Below are 8683 nucleotides of genomic sequence, written 5' to 3'. Positions count from 1 at the left end.
TTTATTGTGGTTACATTTTCTTTTTTTAAATAACTGGCTAGGCTGTCTAAACTGGAAGATATAAATCTAAATGAATCTAAAAATCGAAGTTCTAACATTTCGTTGGGCTTTATATAAATTTTCTTTGAGATCGAAATGTAAAACTCTTTGTTTAGCGGAATTATAGAAATTTCACCAGGAATTTTAATAAATTCTTTCACAAATAAATGAGCATCGTATGCCGAGAGATTATGGAAAAATATTGGGAAAAATTTTGCTAATTTATAGTTTAAATTGCAATTATTATGAGCTACACCTCTATATTTGCCTGTTAAGTGACAATGATCTAGAACTCTTTTAGATTGATCAGTGAATAAATTACCGCATATACTACAATTTTGTTGTAAGTCAATTATTTTTTGTTGCTCCATTGATAGCGGATATAACGGTATCGTTACAGTTAAGTGATTTTTATATAACATTAAACAATCGTTATATATGCTGTCAACAAAATGTGCTGCACAATCTTCGCCATAATACATTCGATATATATCTAAACTATTGTCAAAAGAACATTTTATATAATAACTATATGCATTCGGTATATGCTTTTGAATTAATTTTACGTTATCCGAAGTTTTCAGATCCATCCCTTCTACAAAAGGAACATCTAATTGATTTTTAAAATTTTTATATCTTAAAATCGCGTTTTCATTTGACGGCATCTCAGTTACAGTTCTATTACACTCCATAATATGTCGTTCCAGTTTGTCGCTATCGTAGAAATGTAGAAAACAGCCATTGCATAGAAGAATCTTCCTCGTACTTTTCGGTTTTTGTTTGCGAAGTAATCTGTGAAATTTTAACCCACTAAAATTTAACGATTTATTATTTATATTTATTATTATAAATGCCTTTACGTTTATATTGATTGGGTAGATTCTTATTACTAGGTAATTTCACAAAAGCCGATATTAATGCCCATTTAAAACAATATTCGTCTCTATTTTGCACGTTGATGCAGGCTTTTCTGTTTACTATTTCTCTTGGTAAACCAATGAAATTCGAGCCCTTTATTGGCTGATATTTATTTATATTAACTTCTAAATGAACTATTTCAATTAGGGACCAACCACTGTCTCGTTCTTGAAACTCGCTCATTTCAATTTTATATAGTCATTTATATTTTTGATTATTTCATTTAGATTTTCAGTCTGACTCATTGTTGGATTTAAGACTTGCATTTTTGTTTGAAATGACTTTAGATTTATTTCACAACGATCCTCACTCTCTTTAATCAAAACATAATTACAGAATTGTTCAAAATTAAATTTGATATTGACATGATTTTTTTGAGCTTCTTGGAGTAGAGTGATCACTTGTTCTTTGATTGATTGTTGAAATAATTTGATATCCAAGCATTCTTTATAGTCATTTGTGATTATATAAGTTTCAATACGATTGCGAAATGCACTTCTTATACACCGCAAGTTATCACTTATTTGCGTACCAGATAATTGTTTATGCAAGCTTGTGCGTAAGTGATGCGACCAACTAATTTTAGCAACATTTAGATTACAGACATCACAATATCGTATTTCAGGACAGGATTCAGGATTTCAGCGACAGGATTGTTACTAGACCCAGGATTGTTACTGTTATGTAAAACACCAGCCATTTTTGTTTTTAAATATTAATTGAAAAAGTTTATTGATTTTTCGTTTTATTATTGTTATTCGTTACAAAAATTTAAAGTGTAATTGTCGCCTTCGGATTTTAGTTTGACAAGCTTATAGCCCCCGGTCGCAATATGCTCGACAGCTTTCGGTTGCAGAGTACTAAAACGTTCTGGTAAAAATACCACAAACTCTTCGCATGTAGGCATTATTTTGTCGCCGAAGCGTGTCCGCTTTACTTCGGCATTCTGGATGGGGATCGGTGTGTTAAAGGGGAGAGCTTTGACACTCTTAATCGGTGGTAGAGATACGGCACCAAGCTCGTTCCATTGGTCTGCGAAGTTGGACGACATGTCGCTGCTGCTGCTGACGATGTTGATGACGGATTTCTTCAAATAGTAGTACGAGTGACTTTTTGCTGTGAATTTGACTTCTGCCTTCTGAATTAGTGTAGTACTCTACATCTCATATTTATACTAGTTTGCGAGACGAAAAAATCTGAGAAAGTTTGCGATAAAATGTATTTAAATAAAAGTAATTACTCTCAGAAAGTTTGCGATAAATACTTATGCATATTTAAATAAAATAAATACGTGGGGGTAAGTGATAACAATATATACAACAATGTTGCACGATAACACGGGAGGACAAGCAGGGAGGGGAAGTGGGAGGGGGAGTGAGCGCGATCGTGAACTCCGCGGACAAGCGGGGAGGGGGCAGTTGGAGGGGAAGTTAGCGCGGCCCCCAGAGACTTCCACAACACTCCATCGTTCCAAAAAATTTTGTGATGTGTATTGGTTAACCAAATTGCAGTCTTTTGTATTTAGCAAAGTAAAATCATATGGTGGTTCTATTAAAAAACTATTATTCAAGTTTGGATCTTTTTCGAATACAATTCCAACTTCCTTTGGAATAAAGTTATTATTATTGTCAAAGAAACCTTGAACATCAATCGAAACAGTATCTTTCAACATTTTTCTAATGTTAAACAACTCGTTGTACTAGTCCGTTTAATGGGTTATATTAAACTAAACGGTCATGTATGAGGAGACATTAAACTTGGGTATTTTCATGACTTGGTGTCTTCAGTTCTATTAAAATTCTCACATCAATAGGACCAGTTTTCACTGATTCGTTTTGATATGAAAGATCAACCACAATAATAGGGGCCTTCAATTTAAATTCACTTGGGGTCAAAAATGGTTGTGATTCACGATTATAGTAACTAGATTGAAATCTTGTATTGTTTTTGACTTCCACACCCCAATTTGGGGTTAACATATGAATCCCAACTCCGGATTGCGATTGGTAGGCTTACACCACTTTTAATAATATCGTACATCTTAATTTTTGCAAAATCGATCGGAGTTACATGCGGATTTTCCAGGTTATATTCGTCATTTCCAACTTAAAAGTTTGTTCATTTCTGGTTAGTTCAAACACATCACCAAGATTCTTAGTTAGCATCAACACTAGTTCGTGTTTGCAATTTAACAAAACTTGTTTATAACCCTCAAAAAATCCCAATAAATTCTTTAATTGTACAGAAAAGTTAAAGTGTGGTCCCGTAGAAATTTCGTCCCTACTGCTCCATCCGGAATTTAATAGATTTTGAATTTGAAGAATATCCAGATATATATAATTTATTAGGGTTGTAGTCATACCGACAAATCGTGTTTTACAAATCTCACATCCATTTATTTCGTACTTAATTTCATCCAAAAAGTAAGCCATACAATTATTTAAAAAAAAAGTGGTAACATTATCAGTTGTAGGTCCATTCGGTGAATCTTTTCTAATAATTCATTAAAAATTAAGGTAACTTTCGTGAGGGAGCACGTACAAGTCTTGATTTTAAATAGTAATTCAAATTTTATCGTTTGGTTTAAATGTTTGATTATACGATGAATAAGTATGAAACTCTTTCTCCGAAATACTCTCATCTGAGTAAACCTTTTCTCGAACATTTAAAATTTCGTTCATTGTTTTCCTTTCCACCTTTTATATTATACTCAAAGCTTCAAGCCTAACGACTTTAAAAATAGTTTATTTTTCAAAGTAAATGAGCTTCTTTTTACTGTTGAACCTCTTTCTATAGCTTTACAATTAGTAATGCTTGGCTGAGGACTTAAGCTACGTCTTTTATTATAAATAATCATTCTATTAACCGAATGTGCCTGCGAATCGAAACGTTTTCACCACGTAAATTCACCAAAGCACAGTTTTGATCAACTATGCGTATAGATAGTGTGCTTATTTCGTCACAGTTGATTGGTAAATAAATTAGGTTATGTGGTGTCACTGTCATTTTATACCCAGGCGGAACATTAATGCCAAACTCATGTTATGTATGATTCGGTGTATTATCTACATATGAACCGCTGATTATATTACATTACAAACGAATTGTTTTAATTTTTAATATGTTCACGGTCTGATCTGATCGATACCTTTTTTTAGGATGTGGTTCTAGTACTTTTTGATGGAAACCAAACAGTTGTCCAACCGATCTTTCCTTATTAAAGTAAACTGACTCTCGCATGGTAGTTATTTCCACTTGAAGTGTATTATTATTACTTTGAATTTTAAATGTATTTTCAAGGTTATAGTCCTTTAGTTCATTGTAAATGAAATCGGCGATATCATTCAATTCATATGATCCAGTTGGAATTGTAATAACCTTGTCACCGATGTTGAAGAGGTTATTTTTTCATCAATATTTGTAATCGAATTAAACATATTAAAATCGATAAGAGCGCACTCATATCGACCATTCAATTCGATAGGTGAAAAAAAGTTTGTATTTATAATGGAACTATTTCCATTCAAGGATAATGCAAGTGATCTAGACATATTGAAATCTCTTGATAAATTGTGGGATTGTAAGTATGTAATCTAGCTTTATATTGATATAACTCCTTAAACCATAATAAATTGATAAAACTCTTTTCAGTATCTTCCGTTATCCATTTCGTTATCCTTGCTAATTAATAGGAATCGTTGCTTGTCCTCCCAACATTTTTGACAAATTTTTACAAATGTTTCATAATTTATATCAGTGTTAATATGGTCCCGATATATATGCCGCATATTTAAATCATCTTGCTTAAACATTATAATCAAGTTGGCATAGTCACGAATCAGATGTTTAGGTATATGACTATACGTTTGACATAAATAAAAAGAGTCGATATTTTTATGTCGACCCAACAAAAATAAGATTTTATGTTATCTTGTTTTTCACAAGCTACGTCATTGAATATCATAACGGAATTGTTTTTAGCTTCACTGGGGTCTAGTACACCCTCATTATGGGAGAATGTATGATATCCCACTCCTTTAATCGGCTTGATTAATTTCTCCAAGTACTCATATTTAGGTTGATATAAACTTTTTGAAAATATAGAAACATTTTCGAATTTTAATCCATTAGGACTCTCTATTAGACTTAACATAATATTAGTTTTACCACAATTCGAAGGCCCAACAATTAGAGCCCTTGTTGTGTTCGGTAAGAGAGCACTATGTCGGTAGATTTTTCTCGTTTTCATCGTTAATATTTCTAACTTAAATTTGTTGTTTTTGATTTATTAAACGCATCTTTTAACCTAATGTACCTCATTCAATGAGAAATCTTTGATGATTAAACATCATTTTTATAATCGCATCAGTCGTATTTTTAATTGTAATCACGGTGGTGGTCTTGTCGATAAGCTTATCAATACGTTACCTTTTGAAGCTCATATTCCAAGATATATTTTTTGTGGACCGGGTACAAAGTTACAGAAACGGTTGGAACGTGGTGATCAAGGAATAAACCCATTGGATGAAGCTTGCAAAGAGCACCATATTGCATATTCTCAAAACAAGGCATTAAGTAAACGACATAGGGCAGACTCCATATTAATTGACAAAGCCTGGTCGCGTGTCAAGGCACCAGATAGCAGTCTTGGTGAAAGAGCAGCAGCATACTTTGTTACAAATATAATGAAAGCCAGGAAAAAATTTGATATGGGATGGAATAAAACGGAAAAGAAAGGAAGGAAAAAGATATTGAAGAATAAAACAAGGAAGAACGCTATAGTCGAGTACCTCGACTATCAGATACCCGTTACTCAGCTATATGGAGATATGCAAGCAGCAAAGCGAGATTAAAATGCGCCATCTACCGGCGGAATACAGATTTAAGCGATATGGGCGTTAGAGTGGGCGTGGCAAATTTTTTTTTGGGTCAATCGATAGGTATTGATGAGAACAATACATTTCAGTTAAAATTTTTATTCTAGCATCAAAACTGTAGGAGCCACAGTTTTGGGCGGTTTGTGGGCGTTAGAGTGGGCGTGGCACTCTGCTGAAACAAACTTGCGCTGCGTAAAAAGCTCAGGAATCTGCACGCCAAATCTCAATAGCCTAGCTCCCATAGTTTCCGAGATCTCAGCGTTCATCCGGACGGACAGACAGACGGACAGACGGACAGACGGACAGACGGACATGGCTAGATCGACTCGGCTAGTGATCCTGATCAAGAATATATATACTTTGTGGGGTCGGAAACGCTTCCTTCTGCCTGTTACATACTTTCCGACGAATCTAGTATACCCTTTTACTCTACGAGTAACGGGTATAATGAAGAAGACAAACCTTTCGACTGTTATTAATGTTGCTACTAAGATATTAAAAAAACAAAAACCATTAGACATTATGAGTGCAATTAAAGTTGCACGTAAATCAATTCATCAATCAATGGTTTCTAAGAAAAATGTTAAAGTAACTCGTGTAATTAATGTACCTAAAATTTGAGGTTTTCTACCAATCGTGCCGATCTTGACAGCCCTCAGCGCTCTTGGTAGTTTAGCAAGTGGTAGTGCAGCAATTGCAAAAACAATTAACAATGCGAGAATGGCTAAAGAAGATATGGAGGAGAAAAAACGTCACAACAGGAAAATTGAAAGTGTTGCTGTAGGAGAAGGATTATATCTCAAGCCCTATAGAAAGGGTTATGGTTTCTTTTTTAAGCTCTATAGTAAGGGGAAAGGAATTCAGAATCGAAAAAACTAATTTCTCTGCTACCCAGTAGTCCACTATCAAATATCGACATTATACATTTTGCTAAGAAATATATCCCACATTTTAGAGGGGTGTTTATGAGAGATCTACTCCCAGAAGCACCAAAAAGTAGGGAGTGTGGTATAGTAAACCTAGATAATTCACGATCAATTGGTACACATTGGGTTGCATATAATAAAAATAAAAATAAAATACATTGTTTCGATAGTTTTGGAAATCTTCAGCCATCTAGAGAAGTTGTGAAATACTTGGGACATAGAATACAATACAACTACGATAGAGTACAAGACTTTGATACATACACCTGTGGACACCTGTGCCTCGCTTTTCTACATTCTTTCGTAGAAGATATGGAGCTAAAACCGGTATATTTTTTGTGGGGTTGAAAATCAATGTATGGGTACGTGTATGTGTGAACTCTGTATCGTATATAGAGTGGACCTGCACGCGTTCAAATTCACAGTCTAAGTTTTTACTTCACATCGATCGTCATCTAGAGGACAAAAATTTTTATCACTCTTAACAAAAAAAAAAAACTATAACTGCTCATAACAGCTGAAAACAGCTGGTGGCCAGCTTATAAGAACTAGTAAAAACAACTACTAAACAGATAATAACCATCTAATAACAGTTATAGCCAGCTAAAACAAGTAGTAAGCAACTACGAAACAAGTACAGAACAACTGCTAAACAGGTAGTAAACATTAAAATACAGCTAAATACAACGTAGAACAACTGTACCAAGACCAAAAACCTCAACAACCATCATGAATCAGGAAAACCAGATGAACATTGTAGTTAAAGAGTTCAATAAATTTAATAAAAAGACATTGCTATCGAAGACAAGGATGCCTGAAAATGTAAGATTCCCGATCTCCAAGGCGGAGCGCAAAACAACAAAGGTTGGAGAATCTATTGCTCTCGAGTTGGAGGAGCACATTCTGTACATGCCGGAAAGGTACACCTCTCTTCAAGATGATATCATCAATGAAATGGTTGATGGAAAATTTAATATTTCTAAAAGTAATGACAATTTGTATTCAGAAATAAGTCAGTAATCATTAAAAAGATTGAGATTTTAAGAATATAACAATAAATATACTTTTTTAAATATAATTAAGATAATGTATGAATATGTGAATCTTTTTTTATTTGGAAATGGTATATAAATATTACAGATTTTGGCGTTCCCTAAACAGTATTTGTTTAGTAACTGAGGAGTGACTACATGAATTTCGGAAATGTTAAATCTTTCACCTAGGTTAGGTTAGGTTAGGGCGGCTGTCGGACTATAGTCCGACACACTTAGACCTCAATGGGTCCGTTGTGATACCGCATGATCTCGTTTCTTCCTTCTCTAGGGTCCCGTTTCCAGTAGTTTCAGCTTGTGTTAAGCTGATCAGCATGTCTTCCACTTGGAAGATTTAATAAAGGCACTTATGCTTTTGAGATTAATCTCCGATATTTCGGTAAGATCGTCGATGAAGAGGCTTCCTAGGTGTTTCAGTCTGAGTCTGCATAGGGCTGGGCATCTTCCTCATCCCTACAGCTTCTGCAGAAATCATTTTGCGGGGCTTTTAGCCTGCCGGCATGCGCGCCAACAAGCCAGTAGCCTCTAAGAGCTCGGATCAACATGCCACACTCTGTGCGGCTGAGCTTGAGTAACTCCGAGGTTTTTTTGTTGTTTATCACAGGCCATGTCTGGTGAGAGATGCGACACTGTGGTGCGTTTTGCCAATGGGTGTTGGCTAGTGTGTTGAAGTGTTTTTTTATGTTTAGCTTGCAAGTAGCCATGGGCATACCGACATTTTCCTCTCCTGGTAGGAGAGGCTTGGTGGTGCCCTGCCTGGCTAATTCGTCCGCTATGCAGTTGCCTACGATGTCCCGGTGACCCGGAACCCATATTAGGCTGATAGTAAACTGATTTGCCATCTCGTGGAGAGATCTGCGACAGTCTGCTA

The sequence above is a fragment of the Drosophila suzukii genome, unplaced genomic scaffold (assembly GCF_043229965.1).
Source record: "Drosophila suzukii unplaced genomic scaffold, CBGP_Dsuzu_IsoJpt1.0 scf_6, whole genome shotgun sequence".
Lineage (NCBI taxonomy): Eukaryota > Metazoa > Arthropoda > Insecta > Diptera > Drosophilidae > Drosophila > Drosophila suzukii.
This window is presented reverse-complemented; position numbering follows the sequence as displayed.